Source organism: Astyanax mexicanus, chromosome 4 (assembly GCF_023375975.1).
Source record: "Astyanax mexicanus isolate ESR-SI-001 chromosome 4, AstMex3_surface, whole genome shotgun sequence".
NCBI lineage: Eukaryota > Metazoa > Chordata > Actinopteri > Characiformes > Acestrorhamphidae > Astyanax > Astyanax mexicanus.
The window spans coordinates 49,148,856-49,162,207 of NC_064411.1; the positions used below are offsets into that span (position 1 = coordinate 49,148,856).

Sequence of the window (13,352 nt, forward strand, 5' to 3'; positions counted from 1 at the left end):
TAGTAGTAGTAGCAGTAATATTAGTAGCAGCAGTATTAGTAGTAGTAGTAGCAGTAATATTAGTAGCAGCAGTATAAGTAGTAGTAGTAGTAGCAGTAATATTAGTAGCAGCAGTATTAGTAGTAGTAGTAGCAGTAATATTAGTAGCAGCAGTATTAGTAGTAGTAGTAGCAGTAATATTAGTAGCAGCAGTATTAGTAGTAGTAGTAGCAGTAATATTAGTAGCAGCAGTATTAGTAGTAGTAGTAGCAGTAATATTAGTAGCAGCAGTATTAGTAGTAGTAGTATCAGTAATATTAGTAGCAGCAGTATTAGTAGTAGTAGTAGTAGCAGTAATATTAGTAGCAGCAGTATTAGTAGTAGTAGTAGCAGTAATATTAGTAGCAGCAGTATTAGTAGTAGTAGTAGTAGCAGTAATATTAGTAGCAGCAGTATTAGTAGTAGTAGTAGCAGTAATATTAGTAGCAGCAGTATTAGTATTAGTAGTAGCAGTAATATTAGTAGCAGCAGTATTAGTAGTAGTAGTAGCAGTAATATTAGTAGCAGCAGTATTAGTAGTAGTAGTAGCAGTAATATTAGTAGCAGCAGTATTAGTATAAGTAGTAGCAGTAATATTAGTAGCAGCAGTAGTAGTAGCAGTAGTAGTAACAGTAATATTAGTAGCAGCAGTATTAGTAGTAGTAGTAGCAGTAATATTAGTAGCAGCAGTATTAGTAGTAGTAGTAGCAGTAATATTAGTAGCAGCAGTATTAGTAGTAGTAGTAGCAGTAATATTAGTAGCAGCAGTAGTAGTAGCAGTAGTAGTAACAGTAATATTAGTAGCAGCAGTATTAGTATAAGTAGTAGCAGTAATATTAGTAGCAGCAGTATTAGTAGTAGTAGTAGCAGTAATATTAGTAGCAGCAGTAGTAGTAGTAGTAGCAGTAATATTAGTAGCAGCAGTATAAGTAGCAGTAGTAGTAGCAGTAATATTAGTAGCAGCAGTAGTAGTAGTAGTAGCAGTAATATTAGTAGCAGCAGTATTAGTATAAGTAGTAGCAGTAATATTAGTAGCAGCAGTATTAGTAGTAGTAGTAGCAGTAATATTAGTAGCAGCAGTAGTAGTAGTATCAATAGTAGTAATAAACACAGTAGTACTTGCAGAAGCAGTCGTAGTAGTAGTAGTAGTATCAGCAATTGTAACAGACTTAGTACTATTAGCATACTATAAGCAGCAGTAGTAGTAATATCAGTAGTATTGGCAGAAGCAGAAATAGTAATAGTAGTAGTAGTAATATCAGTAATATCAGTAGCAGACTCAGAAGACGTATTATTATTATTATTTGTAGTAGTAGTAGTAGTAGTAGTAGCAGCATGAGTAATAGCAGAAGTAGTAGTAGCAGTAGCAGTATTAGTAGCAGTAGTAGTATAAGTAGTAATAGTAGTAGTAATAATATTAGCAGTATTATTTAATATATGAACCTTTTAAACCTGCGTATAGTAAATGGAATATTTAAGAAAGATTTAAATTTAGTTTTTTGGAGCTAAACTGTGATGAAATAGTAAATCAGTGAAATGATGAAATAAAGATGAATAATTTGTGTGATTAAATAAGGCTGCTGTTATTTAGTGAGCAAGGAGCTGAAAGTGAATAATGTTTTTCAGGTTTCTGTACAGCAGTGATAAGATTTATCTGCAGGTGGTTATTGTTGTATTTTCTGCGGTCGTCTCTCTCTCTCAGTCTGTAGACTCTGGGGGATCGTGAACTTTAATGTCACTCATAAGGTCAGTCTGGAGTCTGGAGATGATCTCCTCTGTTTCTCCTTCACTCGTTCGTCAGCGTGAGTGTGAGCGAGGGACAGAGACGCTGAACTGATCCGCCGCCGCCATGAGCCTGGAACCCAGCCAGAGACCCTCCTGTGAACCTCCAGACTCACATCCAGACACAATTAAATATGCAAGCGTGCCACTGAAGCACCTTCAGCTGTCTGCCTGACTGCAGTCCTGCTGATGCCCGTGCTGTTTATGTGTTTATGTGTGTGTAAAATGTGTGTATTTATGTTTACACCTTTTTAGATAAAAAATATGACGTAATGCATAAACTTGTTTAAGTTGTGAGGTGATATCTTGTGAGAGAAGCCGAACACCTGACAACGTGCTCATGGCAAGACGACATGATTTATCATTTAGAGTATTTAGAGCTAAAGCAAGACCTGATTACGGATGCCAAAAGTTATGGGATACGAGACTAGTTCCTCTCCCATTACTGACTTTGGCATGTCATTGTATAGTATATTGTCGGTGTCCAATAAAAAACAAGTATCTGCATTTTTGTCGGTTTTTAGTTTACTACATAATTTAAATACACAAAATTTCTCTTACACTGTGAAAAATGTACTCACTGAAATACTTCAAAATGACCTGAAATAAGTTCTTTTTACATTGACTTCCAATAAAAGTTTAAAGAGTTTTTTCTATATGGACACCTGTTCATTTGTTGTTTCTTAATTAAACACAGTTTATTCTGCTTTTGTTGGAGTAACTGTCTCAGGAAGGACTTTCTACAAGGTTTTGGAGCATTTGGAGATAATCACCATTTCATCCCTTCGCAAACTCCCCACTTAAAACTACCAAAAGAACTAGATGGAGCTCCATCATTCCAGCCTGACATTAGACATTGTGTCAATAGTTCTGTGTTTTTATCTGCTTCAGGGAATCCTTAATGATGAGTTTTTCTAAATTTGAACAAATTGAAAACCTCTGGAATATAATCAAGAGGAAGATGGATGATCACAAGCCATCAAACCAAACTGAACAGCTTGAATTTTTGCACCAGGAGTGAAGGCATAAAGTTATCCAAAAGCAGTGTGTAAGACTGGTGGAGGAGAACATGCCAAGCTGCATGAAAACTGTGATTAAAAACCAGGTTTATTTCACCAAATATTGATTTCTGAACTCTTAAACCTTTATGAATATGAACTTGTTTTGAAAGTTCTGAAAGTTCTGCATCTTTTTTTGTTATTTCAGCCATTTCTCATTTTCTACAAATAAATGCTCTAAATGACAATATTTGTATTTGGAATTTGAGAGAAATGTTGTCTGTAGTTTATAGAATAAAACAACAATGTTCATTTCACTCAAACCTAAACCTATAAATAGCAAAATCAGAGAAACCAGTGGATCAGTATTTGTGTGTGTGTGTCTCTGTGAAAGAACAACAGAAAGAGCTTTACATCTTCACACAAAAAAGCATGCTTTGCCTTTCACTCGTTCTTCTTTGATGCCCCTCCCCCTTCTATTTCCTTTTCCCCCCCAGGCAGCAGAAGAAACCTCAAGCCTGGAGATGGTCAGCAGTATTGACCAATCAATACAGCAGAGTGCATTCATCCAGCCGTTTAATGCAGTTACGCTCGCCAAAACACAACAGCGTGTCAGAGTGTTTATTTAACCACAGCACTTCATAAAAATACAGCCAATCACGGCGCAGAGGAAGACAATGCAGACAAAAAGCAGGCCACACAGCAGCCGCCGGCCGTTTCATCTGCGCTATATTGTCCTTCAGCGTCAATGGAGAGCGCACTCGTGAGGAACGTTTGGACCGGGGCCACACACCGAGGCCTCGCACCGTATTTGTTCCTGTAAATGGACAATAATTGGTCCGAGTGCTCCTGTGGGGTCTTTGTGTGTGTGTAAGTGTGAAAGGCTGATTGGCGTTAAGTGGATATTCTGGTGGTCGAGGGGCTCAGACTCTGCGAGGTGATGCATTGTGGGTAGATTCTTGTTTTATCCTTGCAGGGAGACAAAGAAAGCAGGCAGCTGCAGGAGAAGAACAAAGGGGCTTCCTCCAATCTGGCCTGAGCAGATTGATAACGGCCAGCAGCCGCACACCTGACCTTCACCTCTGACCCCTCACCATCACCCTGACCTCTCTGACGCCATTAATAAAACAGCTGATACAAATAAAAGAGCCGGAGTGATTGATGTGATAGCATTTTTTAAAAGGATAACATGATAACCCTCATCATTTTGACGTTAATTACATTTAGCTGTCAATTGTTCCTTATATATATTATATATAACATATATAATATACAGTTCGGGGGGGGGGGGGAATTCTCTTATTTTACTATTATAGGTATATGTTTGAGTAAAGTGATCATTGTCGTTTTATTCGCCAAACTACTGACAACATTTCCTCCAAATAAATTCCAAATAAAATGTTGTCATTTAGAGCATTTATTTGCAAAAACAAAAAAAAAGGAAAATGGTTAAAACAACGAAAAAATATGCAGTCCTTTCAGACCTCAAATCACGCAAAGACAAAAAATAACAAGCTCATATTTATTTATAAACAGCGATACTAATGTTTCAACTCAGGAAGAGTTCAAAAATCAATATTTGGTTGAATAACCCTGGTTTTTAATCACAGCTTTCATGCGTCTTGGCATGCTCTCCTTCACCAGTCTTTCACACTGCTTTTGTGTGACCTTATGTCACTCCTGGCACACAAATTCAAGTAGTTCTGCTTTGTCTGATGGTTTGTGACCAGTGATGGGAATAACGTTTGTTAAAATAAACGGCGTTACAAACCGGGGTTGGGGGGTGGGGGGGGGGGGTTATGGGGCGAGTAACAAAGTAACGCAGTAGTTACTTTTACTGGTAACTAATTACTTTTATAGTGGAGTAACTCAGTTAGTAACTCAGTTACTTTTTTGGAGAAGTAACTAGTAACTATAACTAATTACTTTTTCAAAGTAACGTGCCCAACACTGATTGTGACCATCCATCTTTCACTTGATTACATTCCAGAGTTAAGTCAAAACATTAGTACTGAGGTTTCTAAATGAATACAAACTTGTTTGCTTTATTTTACGTCTGAAAGCTTTGCATCTGTCGCATTATTTTTTTTACCATATATTTGATCAAATATTAATATAACTGAGGAGTCTTTGTGGGTTTCATATTTTTTTACCTTATATTTTCATTGTTCTCTATTCAAATTCATCCCCATCTTCATTACTGCGATAAAGCTAAACAAATAGTGCCTCGCAACAATTTCCCCAGTTGGCACAACCATCCAAAGGTCCAGGGTTAGTTTCCTGAACAGGAATTACAGTAAGCATAGTCCTAGACTACAAGAATCTCCCTTTACAGTACTGTATAGTCCCAGATTCCCAGATGAGGCTTAATCCCTGTCTGGGCAACTGACCCAGGAATTTAAATCCCCCATCAAAAATTCACTTATAAAGCACTTATTTGGGATTTGTTTTCTGATACCAGTAAAACCAGCCTTGTTAAACCAGGACTGTTCCTATGTACTCAATTCTGCCCACTAGATACAACCCCCGTTTCAATCTCTGATTGGGTAAATTAGTAAATAAGGGTGGTAATCACCGTTATCAACAGCAGCTTCACACTGTACAGATAAACATGCTGGAACAGTAGAATCTTCTCACTACATCTACTTTCTTGCTCCCAAGCCAGACAGCTCTGACCAATCAGAGGAGACAATGTGCTCCAGTGGTTTATTGGTGTGCATTTTGGTGCCAACTACAGGTGTGAAAACACTCAACAAATTTAGTTCTAATTCAGAAATTCTTGCAACCAAGCTGAGATGTTTATAATAATGAAAAAAAAAAAAAAAAAAAAAAAAGAATTTAAAAAGTTTCCTCTATTCAATTTATCATTCATTCTTTATTCCAGCGCCCCACATTGGTTTTATCTTCCCTCAAACATACAAGTATATATTAGTATGTTAATTAACAATACAAAATACAAAAATACAAAATAGGTCTTGCATAATTATTGGCATGAAAATATTAGTCGTGGAAAAAATCTCTAAATGTATCCATGCCAATTAACAGAACACCTTACTTTTAAATGTTTGTACAACAATAAACTCATTTCACTGATTTTTTTATACTTATAGATAAGATATACTTATAGATATTAAGAAAGATATTTCAACAATATTTACTGAATATTTATATAACTGAATATTTTACTTAATTTATGTAGATGTGACTTAATCTTGGCTATACCTAAATAAATTGTCTTAACTTTTAAAGTTTTAACTTTAGGCGCAAATACTACATTAACATTGCATAAGTCTTTCATCATTTTAGATTTTTGAGTTCAACAACATCTCAGTTATTTAGTTATTTACTTTTTTATTAAGTTAAAAATCTAAACTGTTGGTACTGTGCAGTTTACCTGAAAACAGCATCTGTCAATGGTGATTAAAATAAGAAATCTAAATAAAATAATTTAATAGAAATCTGCCAATTACTGTATCTGATTTAATCTGAACAACAATAAGTCCATTTTATTGCATTTCTAAAAAATCTTTGAACACGTTTTCCTCTTTCTCAGGGGAAACCGGCTCCATCTGCAGCATCTTAATCCAGCACTATTGACTGATCTACGCTGGCTCACATGTGCTCAGTGTCATTAGAGCAGCGCTCTGCAGTTATCACCCATTAGACTGGAAATCTGCAGTCAGCACACGGCTGTGTGTGGTGACCAGCCATTCACCCATAAACAATCAGCTCCAGAACTCCTCAAGGACATCGGTAGTGGCCGGTCCGACCCCGCCGTGTCCCCCTGTTTATACAGTGGTGATGCCGGGCGGGGTCACCGTTTCACCAGGGTGGTGGGTTTGGCGAGGCTCCAGCCCGGGGCTGGCGAGCTGGTGGCGAGGTGGTGTTGGGATGAATAATGCATGCAGCAGCTGCTGGGGAGTTTTTGATCTCTCTCAACTTCACAGCAGCTGCCACTGGGGAAGAGATCCGAGCCTAGCGTCTGCTCGGACCACATCTGCGTGTCGAGAGCACTTACTGAGATACGCCAGCATAGATATCTTCCTTCTGTCTGCCGGGGAGGAAGAGGAGAGAGGGAGCCAAGCACCAAATAATCTATACTAGATAAGTAGATGCGAAACGTTTGACATACCATGAAAACATTTGTGTGACAATTGGAAGAGTTTTGAGAAATGAAAGACTCAAAACTAAAAAATGTCTTTAAAACATAATTTGTGGCGCCGAGTGGTCCAGCGGTCTAAAGCGCTGCCACTATGAGCGGGAGGTTTGAACCCCCGCTCATGCAGCTTTGCCATCAAGCTGCCGGGGCTCAGAGGGAGCACAATTGGCCCTGCTCCCTCCGGGTGGGTAGATGGCGCTCTCTCCCTACATCACTCCTAAGGTGATGTCCGCAGCACAGGACGTCTGTGAGCTGATGTATTGGAACCGAGTCGCTGCACTTTCCTCCAAGCGCACTGTGATACTACTCGGCAGTGCTGCATCAGCAGCAGCTTGAAAAGAAGCGGTGGCTGACTTCACCCTCCTGGTGTGTTGGGTTATCACTAGTGATAGGGGGAGTCCTAATGAGTGGGTTGGGTAATTGGCCGTGTAAATTGGGGAGAAAATGGGAAAAAAAAAAAAAACATAATTTGTATAACAATTTAAAGATTCTTGCAAAAGGTTTACTCCCTGAAATCAGATTTATTTTAGAAAAAGGTTTATTTTTAATGCTAGATCATGTTCCTTCAGGCTTCAACTGTTTCAGGAGCTACCTTTAGGTCTTCATAATTTCACCATAATTTATTATTGAGTTGCAAACAAAGTCAAAGTTTGATCGTGTGGAACATGCCATCAACTTGTAATTATCGGGGAGGAGACTAAAAAAAGGGGGAGAGGTCTCAGATAACTTTTTGGGCTGTAGTTTTGGTGCTTCTGATTGAGGTAGGAGGCCACACCCCCTCTGTGATAAGTGGAGCCAGGTAGGAGAGGTAACAGAGTTAAAAAGAGAGGAGATGGGTGGTTGAGGGTGTGGTAGACACTTGGACAAATAGCATGCTAAATTATATGAGGAGGGTCTTCAGGCATGTTCTCCTTTGTAAAATTATGTTATTGGAGTGAAACTCTATTCCTGAGAATCTTGCAAAATCCAGAGACTACAAGACCAAAAAACAGACCACAAGAAGCTTAAAGAAGACTCCAAAAAATCCTAAACTGTCATCACAGTGGGACAATTGAAAGAATGTGTGGGAATTGGGAGAAAATGGGAAATGGAAAACAAATGTAGGTAGCTCCTGAAACAGTTGAAGCCTGAAAGAACAGGATCTACCATTAGAAAGAAAATTATTTTTCTTCAAAATCTGATTTCCTGGGAGCTGTGCAAAAATCATTTTGTTGTTTTACATTGTTGTTTTATTATGTTTAATTTTTTTTCTCTCAAAACTGTTCCAACCCAGCTAGCATTTTAATGTTGACTAAACATTGATTTTATGGTTCAATCAACATTGAATCAATGTTGGTTTTGAAAAGTGAACTTTGTTTCAACGTCATACGTTCAACATTTAATAAACCATAGCTCACTAAAATGAGAAAATCCTGTTATCAATAAACTTACATACCTGCAGTAAATCTGAGTATAAAGAAAGTTACCCACCATTATCAATCTGATTACTGAACATCTGATCTCAAAAACACTAAAACAGTAAAACTAATAGAACATGAAAATTGTGCTAAATTAAAAAGCAATTACTGCAAATGGAAGTAAAACACATTTTTCATTCCTCCATCCAATGTTAGCGTTAAAACAACAACAGACATTACTTTAGTCATATTTCAACCACATTTCAATGTTGAAGGTCGGTTGTGTGGCAGCTGGGAACTGTCATATTTAAAATATTCTTAAAACACGCAAAGGTTTTCATGGTATGTCAAAAGTTTTATCTACTTGTCTACTCAGTATCATAAAATAATATATAAAATAATTAATAATTAATAAATAAACAATCAAATGGCAACCAGCCATTGAGATACTGGCACACTGCCTAAAGCTACTTTACTGCCTTTCATGACTGAAGAAGATATGTTCCTCAGCCATCAGTTCCATCTTTCCCTCTTTCCAAAGAGCTTTCTCATAATTTCACAGCTTCTAGACCTCCCACTGTCTGATCAGTGATCAGTTATGATAAGCAAGGGGTTTTGAGTGAGTCACTTTCCTCTTGATGCACTTTACACTTTGATATGATATCCTGCTGTTTAACCAAGCTCGAGCCAAGCCGCATTAACCCCATGCTGTTCAGACTTGAGCCCAACGCGTGCTGTTTTTTAAGCTATGCTCCATTTGGCTCAATGCACAGCAGCATTCCCCAAAATCAGTATTGGATGTAGCAGCCGCATCCCAACCAGCATCCCAGTGGTATTCACGAGCCGCGCGTGATGCCCGACCAAAGCAGCCCTGAACGCGTGCGGTTTCATGCAATACAAACAATTTGGCTAGAGCGATGTGATGTGCATGGATGGTTAGTGGCAATGCAGCACGCGACTTTTCTCTCTAATCAATCATTTTAAAATTGCGCGTTTGATTTCTAAACACGCTCAAATGAAGCGACAAACGCTCGAGTCGCCCGCGAGTCCAGCACCGGGATAGCACGCGCCGGTATTTTTATTTAACTTATTTATTCATTTCTGTTGTGCATCAGCCTGCTTGCTTCACAAACTCAACTGGACTTTGGCGAATTCACGCAAATCCAATCTGATATCATCATTATCAAATAAAAGACCCTCAGTGCACGAGCAAGCACTGCGATTTTATTTATTTATTTATTTTTTGTTCTTGCAACCGGCTCCGTTTGAAATCATATCACTACCACATCGTCCCTGCAACAAAGCATCGTACTTAAAACCTTAAACACAAACTTATACATGAGAATACAAAAAAAACTAACAGAAAACAAAAAACAATCCGATTAATATTTAAATGCTTGTAAACGCGATTCCCAACGCGATTAATTGGAACCCTCACATACAAAGCTCATACAGAGCATTCCCTGAACGTTATCTTAGATTTTGTGTTTATTTTGGGGGAAACGTGACATAATGTAATGACAATGTTCTATCACTCATCCTTAACATCGTTAAACTATAAATCCTAAAAGCCGCTTTTGATTTTTATAAGAACTAACAAAGAACGTCAGCTAAAAGTGTTCTCCGAACGTTTAAGATCCTAAGATGCGTTTCAAACTCCTTAAATATAAGACACCGTTTCTGGGTTTTCGAATAGGTTTCAGGAATGTTTTCAGAGCTATAATGCACAACCCAACAAGGAAGGTTCTATTTACACAAAGAAAACTTTACTGAGGAACCAAAGGACGGCCAAAATGAAATTTATAGGCCAAAACTAAAAAGCGGAACAAAATAAAACAGCGGTTGCCCTTTTTTTAGTGCTTTCATACATTTAGCCACTGTTAAACTATGTGTGTATTTTGTCTTGCTTTTCAAAGAAAAGGCCATTGCAAATTTAAAATACAATAAAAAACATGTATTAAACGTTGAACATTTAAAAATCCTCGCAGACAAATCATCAAAAAATTAGTCATTGCTCAGCTTGCTTTGTTTGGTCTCTTTACATATACTGTTGAACACTGAAAGTACTTATTCTCCTCTGTTTTCGTCTGAATAATATTCAGTGCATCCCTAACCAAAATGAACGTTCCCGGAACGTTCTGGGAACCAAAAATTGCCCCCCTAAAAAGCTGTGCATTCTCTTAGTGCACTAATCATGAAATGTTCAGACAATGCAAACGGCAGCTGGCGCACAAACTACAGCCCAAAAAAAACGCTACCAAGTTTCCTTAAACGTGCAAAAAACGCAAAAACGTTTAATAAAAAATGAAAAAATTGGAGCTAAGTTTTCTTCTTACCTCGCGCTGCTGCTGCTGGAGGAGAAGGAGCGCGTGGAGTGTTGCACTTGCAGGGCGAGACGCGCTCGTGCTCAAAGGATGCTCAGCCTCGCTACGACAAAAGAAGTGAACCGAATCAAACCCGACAAACCTGCCGCGAGCGGCGAGCGCGCAGAAATCAGACACAACCGGAGCTCGTTCCTACCGGAGAGATGCAGAGGTGCGCGCGCTCTCCCGGTAGGAAGCTGTGTGAAACAAAGAGGGGGCTGGCAGGCAGGCAGGCAGCAGGCGGGCATGAGGAGGGCTCGAGCTCCTGCTCCCCCCATCTCCAACTCCTCCTCCTCCTCCTCCCTCCCTCCATCCCTCCATCCCTCCCTCCCGCAGGGGGAACGTCACCCGCGGCCCCTCGCGCCCCCTGATCATGCGCAAATGCTTCAAGCACGAGCAGCAGGACGTGGGAGCCCACTTTCATTTTTGGGAACCTCATAAATTAACTGTCTCCAGCTGCTGAAGACTCAGGCTGGTGAGATCCAGCAGAATAAAATGTAGGAAATATAATGTAATATATATTACATTTATTTAATTTAGTTTATTTACATGATATTCTGGCACAAATTCCTTTAATACAGGTGCTTATGATCATTATTGTTATGTGTCAGTTATTAATTGACCCATGGAGACGCATATAGACATATATAAATATATATGAAAACCCAATAATAATAATATGTTAATGTATTCTGATAAATATTTTGATATAATTCTGAACTATCAATTAAATTAATCTAATTAGTGATTAAAAATGTTTTTATGGGTGCTGGGACTTAATTTAAGGATGCATGAGGGGCTAGACACACCTGGTGGTACACCTGTCTTTTTAATAAAAATATATGGATGGTATCATTAACTTAATTATCATTATCAGCTTTGGTTCTGTAATTTAATTAAAGTGCACATCACTTCATAATAAAAAGACCTTTACCTTGTATGAATTACACTTGCTGGACAATCTAAGCATCCAGTTGAAAAATTGGCTTTGCTTTACGTACTTTCAGCTGTGCTGTAAACTCAATGAAGGCAGTCTGAGATGCTTGGTCTAGGATATAGGTGGGGGGGGGTTTCCACATGAATGAAGTGATGAAGTGATGAATGGATGGAAGGAAAGAAATTTTATGTAAAAGTAAATATAGGGAGACATGATATAAAGACATGTGTATGGATGGATAAAAGCTGGATGAATAGATAAATTATGTCAGGATGGATAGATGGAGGTATGAACCGATGGATCGATAGAAAGCTAAATATACAGATATGTGGATAAAAGACCTGCATGTATGGATGGATGAAAGCGGATGAATGAATATATTTTGGAAGGATAAATAGATTTGATGTAAAGACATGTATGCATGTACGGTGGCTTGCAAAAGTATTCATACCCCTTTCCCATATTTTGCCACGTTGCAACCACAAACATACATATATTTCGTTGGAATTAATATGAAAGACCAACACAAAGTGCTATACAATTGTGAAGTGAAAAGTGCAGTGTACAAAAGTATTCAGCCCCCCTGGTTCAATACTTTTGCTGCAATCACAGCTGCAACTTTTTTAGGGTATGTCTCCACCAGCTTTGGACATCTAGTGACTGACATTTTTGCCCATTCTTCTTTGCAAAACAGCTCAAGCTCAGTCAAATTAGATGGAGAGTGTTTGTAAAACAGCAGGTTTCAGATATTGCCACAAGTTCTGGGTTGGGTTTAAGTCTGGTCTTTGACTGGGCCATTCAAACACATGAATATGTTTTGTTTTAAACCATACCATTGCAGCTCTGGCTTTATGTTTAGGGTCATTGTCCTGCTGGAAGGTGAACCTCGACACCAGTCTCTAGTTTTTTACAGACTCCAACAGGTTTTCTTCCAAAATTTCCCTGTATTTGGCTCCATCCACCTTCCCATCAACTTTGACCAACTTTCTTTGTGCCTGCTGAAGGGAAGCAGCCCCAGAGTATGATGCTGCCACCACCATGTTTGACAGTGGGGATGGTTTGTTCAGGGTAATGTGCAGTGTTAATTCTCTACTATACATAGTCTTGTTCCACATGTTAGCTGTGTCCCCAACATGGCTTCTGGCAAACTGCAAACAGGACTTTTCATGGTTTTCTTTGAACAATGCTTTTCTTCTTGACACTCTTTCATAGACCACATGAGTGCAGCGCACGACTAATAGTTGTCCTGTGGACAGATTCCCCCATCTGAGCTGTGCATCTCTGCATTTCATCCAGAGTCACCATGGGCCTCTTGGCTGCATCTCTAATCAGTGCTTTCCATTTTCGGCCTGTAAGTTTAGGTGGACGGCCTTGTCTTGGTGCTCTGTGAGATGTTTAAAGCTTGGGAAATATAGCTTTTTGTAGCCTAAGCCTGCTTTAAACTTCTCCACAACCTTATTCATGACCTGTCAAGTGTGTTCTTTAAACTTCATAATGCTGTTTAATCCCCAAAATTCTCTTAACCAACCAGAGCAGCTGTGTTTGTACTGAGATTAGATTACACACAGGTGCGATGTATATAGTCATTAGCAGTCATCAGGCAACTTCTGAATGCAATTGACTGCACTCAGAGAAAAAGGGCGCTGAATACTTTTCACACCACACTGTTTTCAGTTTTTTTTATTAAATGTTTTTTTT

The 13,352-nt window shown here is 38.7% G+C and overlaps 1 protein-coding gene across 2 annotated transcripts in view; it reads right to left on the bottom strand.

Moving 5' to 3' along the window:
* Positions 1-10,978, bottom strand: part of ncana (neurocan a) — a 168,489-nt gene extending 157,511 nt beyond the window's left edge. The window contains exon 1 of one of the 2 annotated variants that reach the window (XM_022678851.2): positions 10,691-10,978. The gene's annotated coding sequence lies outside the window, so the exon portion shown is untranslated. The remainder of the gene's footprint in view (positions 1-10,690) is intronic. The other variant, XM_022678853.2, reaches the window with a different exon arrangement.
* Between the last annotated feature and the right edge of the window lie 2,374 nt (positions 10,979-13,352).